Source organism: Mastigoproctus giganteus, chromosome 2 (genome assembly GCF_048544385.1).
Source record: "Mastigoproctus giganteus isolate SK-2022 chromosome 2, ASM4854438v1, whole genome shotgun sequence".
NCBI lineage: Eukaryota > Metazoa > Arthropoda > Arachnida > Uropygi > Thelyphonidae > Mastigoproctus > Mastigoproctus giganteus.
In genome coordinates, this window is record NC_143576.1 from 141,856,219 (window position 1) to 141,870,678 (window position 14,460).

Sequence of the window (14,460 nt, forward strand, 5' to 3'; positions counted from 1 at the left end):
TCCACGGCATAGGAGAGTTCACTACAGAAGTAAGTTGCGAGGTACTTCTTGATTATTTTCTTATTGTGCGTTTTGCACAGATCAATTTTAATTCCCCAGAACGCTCTCAGGGCTTTGGAATACTGAGCTTGTTTTTTTTATAGGTGAGGTTGGCATCAAGGATTACTCCTAGGAAATTTACACTTTCTGTGGGAGTCAGAACATTTCCTGCCAATTCCGGAAGTAGAGAAGATGCAGTATCAGTAGAAGTGATCCGACTTGGCGTAAAGATGAGATAGTTTGACTTCTCTGGATTGACTGACAGGCCAAAAAATTTAGCATACTTATAGAATGTATTTAGGTAGCTGTTTACAGATTCAGAGGCGGTTTGTCTTTCTTGTGAAGGACCAACATGGCGTTTGCATAGCAAGTAGCAAACAATATCACCAGCATACGATAGGAACGCTGGAATTTGATCCATTAGTGGAACGAATATTGCTGCAAATAACAAGGCTGAGAGACAACTACCTTGTCGGATCCCTACTTCGACGCTTTTAGTGACTTTAATGCCATCGCCTTTGAAGTGAAGCATTCTCCTAGATAGCAAATTATTGAGGATCTCGAGCATATTTCCGGATATCCCGTAGAATCTCTCAAGTAAGGCAAGGAGGGGTGTTATTTGGACTGAGTCGAAAGCAGATTTCATGTCGAGAAAAATGGTGTGACGATCTTCGTTGCCATTCCAGGCCTGAAGTATTTTCTGTGATAATGACTGTAGTCAGGTTACCGTAGATCTATTAGGCATGGCATAATGGGTGTGTTCTGGCCTATGCGCAAAGATTGCGAGTGCTACATCATTATAGATGCACTTCTCGAGGCATTTCAGGAAGGGAGAGGCAATTGATATTGGCCTGAAGTCAGCCGGTCTTTTCGCATGAGGCTTTTTCGGAACTGCCACGACTCTGTATGATAACCAGCTTGAAGGCACCTGTGCAAATTTGAGTACTTTGTTGTAGAGTTGAGTGAGCTCTTTGCTGATGAAATGAGAAGCAATTTTTAGACTAAACAGAGGTATTGCGTCAATTCCTATGGTGGACTTGTCAGGTAGTGAATTTATTATTTTTATTAGTTGTTCTTCCGAAATTTCTGTATTACTAGTAGGTGAAGAAATGTTAAACGCTTCGTTCCTAGGATATGCTTCGGACACACGGTGATCTCGCTTAAAACGCAGCACATGCTCACACCATTCCTGGACATCTATCAGATAGATGTCCAGGAATGGACATGGATAGATGTCCAACATATTGAAGAATTCTGCTAAATGTCGACTAGTAGGATGTTAGGCAATAATCGTCAATAATTGTCACAATCATTTCTGAGATGTAAACGAACAGCATGCTGATTGCTTACTACATGAAAGAATTGAGATAAATCCATCAAATATGATTTTTTTAGGTTTCAGTTTTTTTTTTTTTTTTTCCCTAACTTGTCTTTTAGACAACCTGTAGAAATTCAACGCGCGTGTAGTTTGCTCGCAATATATAGGAGACTCACACCAAATATTGTGATTGTAATTTTAATAAAGTTTATTAAAATTACAAATGTATTTTTTGAAGGCCTGTTTACATACCGCCTTTAACGGTACGCAGGCGTTTTGATATGGCGTACATATGAGAAAATAGTTGGATAATTGCGATCTGTCTGTAAATTTTTCTTATTTGCCCGAAGAGAGTTGTAAAGTCCTAAATCTGGCTCCTCACTCATAAAGGTTGGACACCCCTGCTCTAGACAATGGAACCCCACTAGCATGTACTGCCTTACCAGAGTTAAGCTGTTCACTTCCAATTGAGAAAATAAATAAATAAATAAACTTGATTTTTATTTTGTATTAAATACGAGATAGGCTGCACATTTAAAATAAAAACATGTATAAGTTTATTTCCTAGGAAAGCTTTACATATAATTCTGTACTAAATTAAAGTGAAATTATTATAAATTAATTTCCTTAGGTAATCTAATAATAATTAATTTTTTTAATAATTTAATTACTTATGTAATCAAATTATTGCCGTAATTAAATTATATAAATGCCATCAAACAAAGTTTAAACATAGTCTTATTCCCTAAGGAATAACAGCTTCATATGCTCTAATAAATTCTACCTTACCTGATTCGAGGTAAAAACAAACAATTATATTAGATTATTTTAAATGAATTTTGTTTCATATTTCAACTCGGAATAATTAACTAATCCTATTATTATTGTTTCACTTAAAAATATATTAAAGAATTATTAGCCTATCAAAATAAATGAAAATTTACAGTGAAATTATAATCACTGGCTATTTTTAAATATTCGAAATTTTGCATTCGTTTACTGACGTAAACATTATTTATATTAAGATATACTTCTTTTTAAAGTATCTCTTCGGAGTTAAGTCGTCCTTATGTAGCTGCTAAATTCTTTCGCAGAGAAGTAGCAACGAGTTATCTCCACTCCGATGAACGTTGAATGAGAAACTCATAAATCGTAAATTACACGGAGATCCTTCCAATTATAATTTCTAGTCCTTAGGGTAAAAAAAACTTTCTGTAAAGGCCAAAGCCAGTAGAATGTTTTTACTGCTAGGAGGTTATATCCTTATGGCGGGGACTAGCGTTCTTCGCTCAGCATTCGACAGTTCTTCACTGGTTAGTTTTAGTGAAGTGCTAAATATGCTGGAGCATTAATTACTCTTTTCATACAATCATTTCGTTTATGCATTACATTATAACAAGTAGAAATTGTTGTTTGGTGTAGTGCAAAGTTTCTCTGCTAAGTCACATTTTACGAAAAAAACAATAAAATTCTCACAAATAGTAAAGAAGTGGGGTGCTATTTTAACGCAGATTTTGAAATAGTTTTAGAAAAATGCTGCTTTCGTTATGTTTTTTGGTCTATATTGTCTGGGGACACCGTTGTCCCCCATGACAGTGACAACAGCGCCTTCGAGTTTTTTAATGAGTAACAGACTCACTGGTGATGTTATTCGCTTAGAACGATCTTAGTTACTTTTGGTCGGCTTGTGAGATGTCTTTTCTAGAGTGAAAAGTAAACCCAAGCGCTGTCATTGTCACGGAGGGACAGCAGTAGTGAGGTAGATTATTTATTTAAAGGAAAAAATCCCTTTCGTCCTTATCATACGATAATAAACTTAAAATTATGTGATTAGGAGGACCTCTAATTTAAATATTGTGAAAAAGCACCATTTTAAATAGAAAAAGGTGTTTTTTTGACACTACCAGTTGAAATGAGTAGTGGTCGCTTCTGCAGACTATTAATTTTAGTCAGCTTTATTTCTCGGTTATGTGAAATTATTTATTTTATTATTCTTTTTTTCATTTTAATTTTTTAACGCGAACCGGAAAAGAATCGCCTTCGCTGATTTATGCCTTTCTAATATTCCATTATTCCAAGGAGGTCGGATATTTACCCCATGGAGGTCAGTCGTCTTGAAAGAGGGGTCGATACATGCCAAGGAATATTATTATATAATTGCATGTAATTATATAATAATATACTAATAATAAAATAAATATCCGAAATTACAAACAATGACAATTTATTTTGTTACATTTCCCCATTTGTTATCTCGTGAAGATGGATTCAGCCATATTAATAATTTACGAAGAGAAACAAGTTGAACGTGGGGACTTAAGACTCAAATTAAATCAGACGAAACTAAAATGTCAGTAATAAACCAAATAAATTTTACTGTTTTTTTGCTACTAAGGTGATTGGTAACTAATCACGAACTAATTGTTACTTACCCATGCTTTATAATTTTATATTTTTAATAAATAACCATTATTAACAGATTTTTGTTATAATCCATCCATTGAAATTAAAACGAGTGTATTTTTCGGATGTGGGGGTCGATGAGAGAAAAATGCATTTTTTAAAGAGATCGGAAGGTAAAAAATTGGAAACCTTTTTTATCTGTATTGTTCTAATAAAATAATATATTTATACTAATATTCTATACTTTTATTCTGTCCTTTATTTCGGTTTCTACCTTTTAATTATTCTTTCTGTTATCCCATTCTGTTATTGTAAATATAAGTCCTCTGTCGCTCAGATATATCCTTCCTTTTAATCATTGTGTCATTACAATATCTGCATGCAATGCGAAATGATTCTAACCTTAACACTCGAACAAATTTCTTTTGATATTTGACTAATTTCTTTATCGTATAGTCAACATAAACCTTTTAAATGTAACTGCACTAAAATAACTCACTTAAATATTAATATTGTGCATAACCCATTGCTCGTTCATTTATCGTCTGCTTTCTTTTTGCTGTCCTGTCTGAATTCAAAAACATATTTCACCTGTTCATCAGCTCTGAACTATCCTTTAGCGCAGGAAAAACACAGAAACATCCAGTCCAACTCATGCTGCATTACACGCTCAGTGGTACGTATTTCCAACTTTACTTGACATCATCGAAAGACTTCAAAATAGGCATGATTTTGAACTTACCACTAATTTGTTTGTCTGAGCACAAAAAGTACGAAAGAGGACACAGCATAATTGTTGCTAGCACGACGCGTTGGATATAAACACGAAATTGCCTTTAAAGGCCACTATACCGCAGTTCTCACTGTTCGTTCAGAGAAGCCATCTTACCACTGACTGCAATAGCCGACCTGATGATAAAATAAAATTGTGACTGAATCGCGTCATAAACGTTACAATTTTTTTTTTTTTTTTTTTTAACAATTGTAGCAACTCATGACACCAAACCACTTTGTTTGACACAATTCATCCTGACGCTTCACAACTGCGTTACCGTAATCTATAATCAGTGGAACTCCATTTTTACACCTTTATACAAAAAAAGGCCCTTTTACATCATACGGTAAATCCATAATCATGAGGGAAAACCTTTTTTTGCACCATTACAAAAAATAAGTTTACGGTTAAGTTTTTCTAGTGTGATGCTTTGCTGCTAGTACTATTTTCTTTTCTTTGACATTCAGAGATTATTAGTATAACTTAACTCTATTGATCTATACGATAAACTAAAAATAAACATTTTCATATTAAGGGTCTGAGCTGACACTTATATACCTACATCTGCAATTTATTATGTCGTGATAACTTGTGTTCTTTCATCCGTTTGCTTGTTTTGCTGGACAAAAAACTAATTTCATGGGAGCGGAGTGGGGAATGCAGTTCCTCGAAATCCGAGACCGACTAACTTAGGTACAGCGATCTATAAGAATACTGGCAACCCACAGGCTGCTCCAATCAAAATACATTTCGCGACACTTTAACAAACTATGCTGTAAGTTCACAAACTTCTGCAAGCCGAGAACCCGAACTCTGTATCCTTTATAAATACGATATCTTTATAGATATGCGATGAGCGCTCGTTAAATTTGCATCTATAATTCTTAGATCCTCTTTAAAACCTATTACGATATCATTATATTATGATGGGGGTCATCAATTCACGGTTCATTTCAACTTTCGCTGTACTGGCTCCATCCCTCTGCCCTACTTCCGTTGCTTCTTTTCCGAATTATACTGGTAACTCAAGGATTCATCTTCAATCATAGTAACTGTTAGAATGCGTCCTTTCCCATTCGAAACGAAACAAAATTCGTTGACGAAGGTTTAGGGGCGGGGAGGGAGGATACCTGTGTCATTAAGGGCTCCAGTCAGTTCGTGAACAAATATCTGAACGAAATGTTACGGTGTATGTGCTGCTGATTGTTCTAGATTGTATTTAACTTATTAAATGTTTTAACATAGTTTTTAACTTATGTAACTTTTCAGGATAGAATAAAAGTAGCACATTTAAAATTGCTAAGCAATTTTCGGTGTTTCCTTACTAATTCAAGTACAAGCAGATCCGCATCATCGTGAAGACGAAATTGTTAAACAGGAACACGAGGACGGAAATAGGAAAAGAATTAGAATGAAGCAGATCTGTTCCAGATCTGCTTCTTCATTTCAATCATTGCACTCAGATATGAATAAAATTATATAACATGATTCTGCTGCAACAATTGCGTAATCCTTTAGATAATAATAAAAGTTCTGTCATAACTTTTTTTTATTCATTAAAGAATTCTTTTCAGTATATTAATTTTGCCATCAATTTATATCTGTTACAATCGACGTTCATTACGATACTTCGGGACAATTAAAAATTTAATTTTTATGAAAATTTTTACAAAATAAACCGTAACATAAAGATTAGAAACGTAATGTATAGCTAATATATATATATATATATATATATATATATATATATTTTTTTTTTTTTTTTTCTTTTACTTAAATTTCGTCACCATTTCATTACAAAGAGTTTCACCTACTACATGCCCACGCATGTAGCAGAGCTGATATAATCATCATTCGCCCTACAACCCGTGAAATGGCCTGCATTCGAATCCCGTCAATGAAGCGGGGAATTTTTATGAGGTTTTTTTTACGTGCCTGAGTTAGTGGGTCTCCTGCGAGGGTATCGTGCTTTTTTTCTTCCTGAAACTCGAGTTTTCGTGCAGCAAACAGGGAAATCGACCACAGAATACACACAATTTACAGATACAATACACTGATACAGCTCAGTCTTAGTTGTGTATTGGGCGCATCAGCGACTTACTCCATATCGCGCCATATATATTATATCTTAAATTGCGTGTGTTCTGTAGTTGATTTGCCTGTTTGCTGGACGAAAAACTCCGGGGAGGAAAACTAGTGCTATCCTCTCCTTAGAACCCAACTAACTCAGCCATGGTGTAAAAAAGCCTATAAAATTCCTCATGCATTGACGGCATTCGAACTAGAGTCTTTTCTACGCAGTGTTGGGATGACGGCGATTCTACAAAATGTGCTGCCTTAGTTCCTTTGTGCTTAATATACATGCCTATCTAATAGCAAGTTGGTCTCCCTTTATCTCTTAGAACGGCCTTGATTTGCCTTAGAATGACTTAGCGAGGTGTCGAAAGTGTGCCACCGGAATACGGTCCATGTTGACTCAATTTCGTCTCTCAGTTGTTGAAAATTGGATGATTGCAGATCTCTACTCCGAAGAGCCCTACTTCCATATCCCATAGGTGTTCAAATGGATTAACATCAGGCGACTGGAGAGGCAACTGAAATGAGGAATTGACTCTCATATTCCTGGATCCATATTCGCATTATCCTGTTGGAAGAACCGATTCGGAGATGGATCTGTGGCATCCATCTCCGAACTGTGGCATCCATCTCCGAACTGTGGCATCCAAATGCTTCCCAACTAACGTCAAGGAGTCCGATGTGCACCAAAATACTGCCCCTCCACTGTTACACCGCCAACATCAACCTGCATTGTTTACACCTACCTGGAAAAGTGCATGAACCCATCCTGTTTTCGCCATATTTTGACCCTGAACATAAACGTAAAACAGAAGCGACCGAGATTCGTCAGACAAGGTAAGGTTTTTCCAGTCGTCTACTGTCCAGTACTGGCGTTCCTGCACCCATTCACAGATGGACGCACTGCAGCCATGGAGCGATATGCCTGGTTTAAAATGATTTCTAGATAATCTGTGGCATCAAATGTTCTTCCGCTGGTATCAAGGTCCTATTGTGCACGTAAGGCCCTTTAATACCATTGGAGCACACACCATCACACTGTCCCACTACAAAAGTGTATGTTTCCACCTGGCCGAATGGGTCCACGGAATTATTCGGTTTTTTGCCATATTCTTGAGCTCTTACCAGCGTGAAACAGCAGGAATAGGGATTCCTATTGTAAAACGCTCTTCCTATCTTCCAGTGTTTCCCGACCCCCTGTAATAATAATAATACTTTGTTTTTTGCTGACAGGCATTCGGTCTTGTTAGGTCGTCGGCTACAGTAAAAGAGCCGTCACAATGTACGGTTTGCGATTCCGAAGTGTCTCTTTGGTTACCACTGTTGCAATGAGTTGTCATTTGACTGACTGTAGGCTTTCTCATAGCTGCACATGTCTTGCAAGCCTCTTTTGGCCTTTCGCATCAATGGACTATTTCCGACCACAGGATCGCTGCTGGCTGGATGATATTTGGTTACTTTAGCAATCTCTCTCAGTATACTAGAGGCTTACGGTAAATAACTCTAGTGTACCGAGTTCATTCCGGCGCATTTGGCGCCGACTTCCATTCCACGTTCAAAGTCACTTAAATCTTTTGTCTTTCCCATTCTTGCAGTAAATTGCACACATACAACATATATATGAACATATGATGCCGCGTTACTTAAAGGAACTCTCCACTTCGTGAAACGAATGGTAAACCTAATAAAAATGTGGCTGCTCAGTGCAGAAATGCCAAAAATGTTAAACTTGGACTTTATCTCTTTTACTTCTGTTCTTTAGAATCTTTCCGTCATATACATTTCCTAAAAATTTTAATCACAAGAAATTTAATAAAGACCCATCTTCAAAGTTGCCTTCCGATAAATCTAAACTACTCTTTCCAGCCCTCAAACCATTTATGAATCTATAATGCTTATCATTAGAATCAAATATTTTGAAGTTATTCCATAACATGAAAGAAAATATGAAGCATCCGTTATTTCTTTCCAAATAAAGGAAAGCTTCGACTTTATTTCTGTATAACCATTTAACGCTGTTTCTCTGTTGTGTTTTATCCTCTCTATAAACCTTTGTGCAGTTTACACATCTATGCTGTTATTTTATTTAATTCAGCTTTTTTTTTTCAATTTTTTTCTCTTCAAAATGCTTTTATTTGTTTTCATTCGCTTTCTGTTAACGCTTCGATTGTATTCCTCAATCTTATCTTTATATTACTTTTTTATGCAATGTTCTGTTAATGACAGGAATTTTCCTGCTAAGGATTTCCAAGGTTTTGAGTGGTTTGAAGAACTGCCCTATTTGTATGGTTGATGTTTTAGTGTGTTAGTTTAATCTCCTAAGAGTATTCAATGCGCTATATTTAATTCAGTTGTTATGGGGAATTTGTAGTAAGTTATTATTAAATTAAATTTAACATTTTTTTTTAGTTATCCATATCCGTTTACTTCCATAATATAGTTAGGCCTAATTGTGGAATCACTGAAAACCTCGTTTAAGGTTACGTGCGTATTGTTTAACATCTCTGAACTATGCCTTGTTGCTATTTAACTGATATTATACTGAGCTACTTACTTAAAGCAAAACTAGTCTAATATCAGTTAAATAGCAACAAGGCTTAGTTCAGAGGTGTTAAACAATACGCACGTAACCTTAAACGAGGTTTTCAGTATTATTTTCAATTAGTATCAATCACGCTCATATTGTCTGTCTTCTCAATACTGTATTTATCTTTTATTTCTTTGAAAAATTAAATGCACTTGGCATAATCCTTATGGGTTTTGATAATTAACTATATAATATCGGTGTAAATACACCATAGTTAACCCATATATTTGAGCTACGATTGTAGCGTAGAAGGCATCGTTTTAAATGTATCTCATAATGTGGTTGCCTTCACAACAAGATAGCTACTATTGAATTACTTCAAATAAATAACGCTTCTCTAGTAGAGAAGACTACTGTTATTTATTTTCAGCAGTACCACCACCCAGACGATCGTTTCGAAGCTTTTTGGCTTCGTCATCAGTGGGCGGGCAGGTACCCAGGTAATACAACAAGCCATCTCAGTTGCGAAGTTATATCCACATTATGAGAGATGCCAGAAGGGTGTGGTGGTAATGTATTTGGAAAATTAAATGCACTTGGCATAATCCTTATGGGTTTTGATAATTAACTATATAATATCGGTGTAAATACACCATAGTTAACCCATATATTTGAGCTACGATTGTAGCGTAGCTCAAATATATTATAACTTCGCAACTGAGATGGCTTGTTGTATTACCTGGGTACCTGCCCGCCCACTGATGACGAAGCCAAAAAGCTTCGAAACGATCGTCTGGGTGGTGGTACTGCTGAAAATAAATAACAGTAGTCTTCTCTACTAGAGAAGCGTTATTTATTTGAAGTAATTCAATAGTAGCTATCTTGTTGTGAAGGCAACCACATTATGAGATACATTTAAAACGATGCCTCCTACGCTACAATCGTAGCTCAAATATATGGGTTAACTATGGTGTATTTACACCGATATTATATAGTTAATTATCAAAACCCATAAGGATTATGCCAAGTGCATTTAATTTTCCAAATACATTACCACCACACCCTTCTGGCATCTCTCACAATGTGGATATAACTTCGCAACTGAGATGGCTTGTTGTATTACCTGGGTACCTGCCCGCCCACTGATGACGAAGCCAAAAAGCTTCGAAACGATCGTCTGGGTGGTGGTACTGCTGAAAATAAATAACAGTAGTCTTCTCTACTAGAGAAGCGTTATTTATTTGAAGTAATTCAATAGTAGCTATCTTGTTGTGAAGGCAACCACATTATGAGATACATTTAAAACGATGCCTTCTACGCTACAATCGTAGCTCAAATATATGGGTTAACTATGGTGTATTTACACCGATATTATATAGTTAATTATCAAAACCCATAAGGATTATGCCAAGTGCATTTAATTTTCCAAATACATTACCACCACACCCTTCTGGCATCTCTCATAATGTGGATATAACTTCGCAACTGAGATGGCTTGTTGTATTACCTGGGTACCTGCCCGCCCACTGATGACGAAGCCAAAAAGCTTCGAAACGATCGTCTGGGTGGTGGTACTGCTGAAAATAAATAACAGTAGTCTTCTCTACTAGAGAAGCGTTATTTATTTGAAGTAATTCAATAGTAGCTATCTTGTTGTGAAGGCAACCACATTATGAGATACATTTAAAACGATGCCTTCTACGCTACAATCGTAGCTCAAATATATGGGTTAACTATGGTGTATTTACACCGATATTATATAGTTTATTTCTTTGAATATCGTTATTCTGTATAAATGGAGCTGCAGGTTTGTATGTTGTTGTTGTTGTTGCAATAGGGTGTAATATGTTTGTAATTTGCTTGCGTTCCGTTCTCTGGTCGATTTGCTGTTTTCTGGGCGAAAAACCCGATTTCCCTGGAGTAAAACACCGAGTAGAATCGAGACATATTCGCCTCGATTCTACTCGTTCTTTTGGGGTCTGCATCTTGGTCCCTCGCTTCGGCAGGTCAGTTTTGTCCTCAGCGCCTACGACCAGTTTTCGACCCATCAACTTTAATCACTGTCTCTAATACACAGCCAGCAATATCAGCTGACGTATCTTGTTCTTCACCTAACACAACTAGAGCTGCACCTCCGTAGCCGGGTGGGCAGGAGCAGCAGTGCATAGCACACGCTTCTTGATTAGACCGGGGTTCGAGCCCGTGACCACCAAATATGGAGGATGCGGAAAGGTCAGGGGATGACCACCGCATATCCTGGAGCAATATGGCCTTAGTTGCTAATGTTCCTAAAAACCAAACAACAACTAGAGCGCCACTCTTCGCCTTCGGAACTAGAACGAGCTCTCGATTTCAAGCTATTCTTCACCAAGCTCAGTCTTTTGTCAACCATCTTGTTCCTTCCTCAGACCCTACAGATATTGAGGATTTTCTCAGCATTGAATTAAGCCCTCGTACTTCTGTGAGGACGTTATCCACCCGTTATCCCGATTATGCTTTGTTTCTAATGTTAAGTAATCCATCTGAACAAGCACACATATTAGTTATCTGGCCAATTGATGCTATTATTCTTTCCAGGTCTTCTTTAAGCAATGTTCCCCATCTAGCCGGACGTACTCATCCTAGCTAGCGGTTATCTTCTCTTGTGTATATCCAGATCCTCACCTTACTCTTTTATGCCAATTATAGAAGTGTTGTAAAACATATCACTGCTTTTCTTCTCTTCCTTCTGCACCAATCTTTTTTCATAGTCACCCTCACTGAAACCTAGTACATACATATATACTTGACAGTGACATTTCATCCCTCTCCTATTCGGTCTATCGTTCGGATCTACACTCGAAGAGTAGTAATGGTACTATCTTTACCCATCACCTTGTCAGAGTTCGGCAGTTCACTAAACATTCTTTCATTGAAGGTATCTTGTTATTACTTACCTATTCAGGAAATTATACTTTTTTTACCTTGTTCTTTCAATTTTCGTTTTCTATCATTCAACAATTAGAGAGCATTATAGATGAAGCGGTCTTTTAGAAACCTCGAAAACCAATACCACTCATTCTAGGTGATTTTAACATACCAAATTGCCTTTGATTCGACTCATTCTCAAAGTTCACTGGCTAAAGAATTGCAGCCTATGGAGTAGTAATGCCCTAACTCAAATCTCTACCTTTCCCACCCGGAACGTCTCCTACCTTGATTTAGTTTTTACCCATGAATCAACTCTCTTCACAGTTTCTTAATTTCATTCGATCAGATTATTTCCCTGTTGTCACTGATTTCTTTACTTCTGTTTCTGAACCTTCTTTTGATAAATACTCGTACTTTATAAGCTTTAAGAACACTGATTGGACTTGATTAACTCAGTTTCTGGGTAATGTTTTGATTGGATCCCCATCCAAAACTTTGAATCGATTGATCATTACATTAACTACATCTGTACTTAATCCTCCATTCTGCAATTTCGGATTTCGTTCCGATCAAATTCTCTACTAATAATCGTAGTGATATCCCTCCCTGGATGTCAAAAAAGCTTGTGTATCTAATTCATCTCAAAAAACTGTTTTCACAAAAGTTATCTAAAATTAAAAACACTTTAGTTACTGTTCCTTCTCTTCTCTTAGACTTCATGTTAAGAAATCTTAATATTCTCATTATCTTTACTTCAGTTGAAGCTGAACTTAATCAAAATTTAAATTCCAGACCGTTATAGTGCTATCTCAAACAGCTATCGAGATCTCCGAGAATTCCTATGTTAACTAATGATTCGAATATCCCAATTAACTGCCCTCTTGTAATTGGTAATCGTTTTACTACCATTTTTCGAAACTCTTATTCTCTCGAAAACATAAATTTTATTCCCTTTTCATCCGTTTGAACCTAATACCGACAGTTGTTTTGATAGATTAATTCTCATTATTGATAAGTCTAGTCAGCGATTTTGTGACTTAAAGATTTCACTACTGCTTTTTTCCTTTAAGGAAAAAAGTCCTCCTCTAGTTTCAGTTCTTGCAAATCTCTTCAATTACTATCTTTTTCATGGTTGCTACCCTTCAGCGTTCAAAGAGTCCTGTATTATCCTGATATATAAAAAACAAGGTCAGAAAGCTATGTCTAATAATTATCTATTACTACACTGAATACAATTGCGATCATTTTTGAACTCCTACTTTATAAATATCTTTGTTCCAACCTTCAATCTTTTATCAATAATCATCAGTATGCTTTTCTTCCCAGGAAATCAACTGTTTCTAATTTGGCCTTGTTCTCCATTTCCTAGAAACTTGGATATAGGAAATCAAATTGATTCGTTATTTCCTGATATTTCACATGCATTTGACTCTGTTTACGTCGATATTTTGTTCCTCAAGCTTTCTTCTTATGGTTATCCTATGACCACCTTTACTGGATGCTTGATTAGAAATCGTAAACTATCTGTAATAATCCATGGTACTTCATGAACTATTTCCTATTTCTCAAGACGTGCCTTGAGGCACATCTTGAGAAATCTTATGTCCGCTTTTAAAACTTTAATGTTATTAAACTTTACAAAGTTATGTATTCTTCAGCTTCACAGTGGTGATTTCCAGTCCTGTCTTGATTTTCTCTCTGGCTCACGAAAATAGCTTGTTTCTAAACCCATTAAAATGTACATTATGTCGCTTTCCCTCGAATCGTACAGTTCGACCTGTGATCTTCACTGATTATTATTATATCGGAAACTCTCTAATTGCACGTATTGATACATTCAAGCACTTGGGTATCCTGTTCCGATCTGATCTTCATTCCTCTTTCCATGTCGACCATTTAATATCTCAGAATTCCAAACTTTTCTGCTTAATTAAGAGTTCTTCCTCGATTTTTAAGGGTGACAAAGTTATAATTCTTCTCTACGAGCAGCTTATACTTCCCATTTTTATTTGGTCCGCACAACTGGAATATCTTTCTCACAGACTTGAGAAAATTCAAATCAAATTCTTATGCTGTTAAAATCGCCTTACCTTTCATCGTCGAAACAATGGAGCTCTTTGCTGTCGCGTTCTTCTTCACTCCATATGACAACTCCTCTGGTCTCTTTTTGTCTACAATATTATAAATTGTATTATCGAGTCCCCCGTACTCAACACTTACTTGTTAGTCCTTTGTTTACGTTTCCTGATTTCTGTCTGCGTTTCCTTCAGGTATTGAATATAATCACAACATTGATTTTACACTTAAACCATCTGAGTATAAGAAATTGCTCTTTACTCGGTTTTGTTAATCCAAATTATGTATTTTAATACTAGTGATTGCTTTGTATCGAGTCTCTGTAATGCTCAGCTT

The 14,460-nt window shown here is 36.3% G+C and overlaps 1 protein-coding gene across 1 annotated transcript in view; it reads left to right on the forward strand.

Annotated features, from left to right (window-relative positions):
• Nucleotides 1-14,460, forward strand: part of LOC150089623 (1-phosphatidylinositol 4,5-bisphosphate phosphodiesterase epsilon-1-like) — a 634,994-nt gene that overhangs the window by 198,547 nt on the left and 421,987 nt on the right. The window lies entirely within an intron of this gene.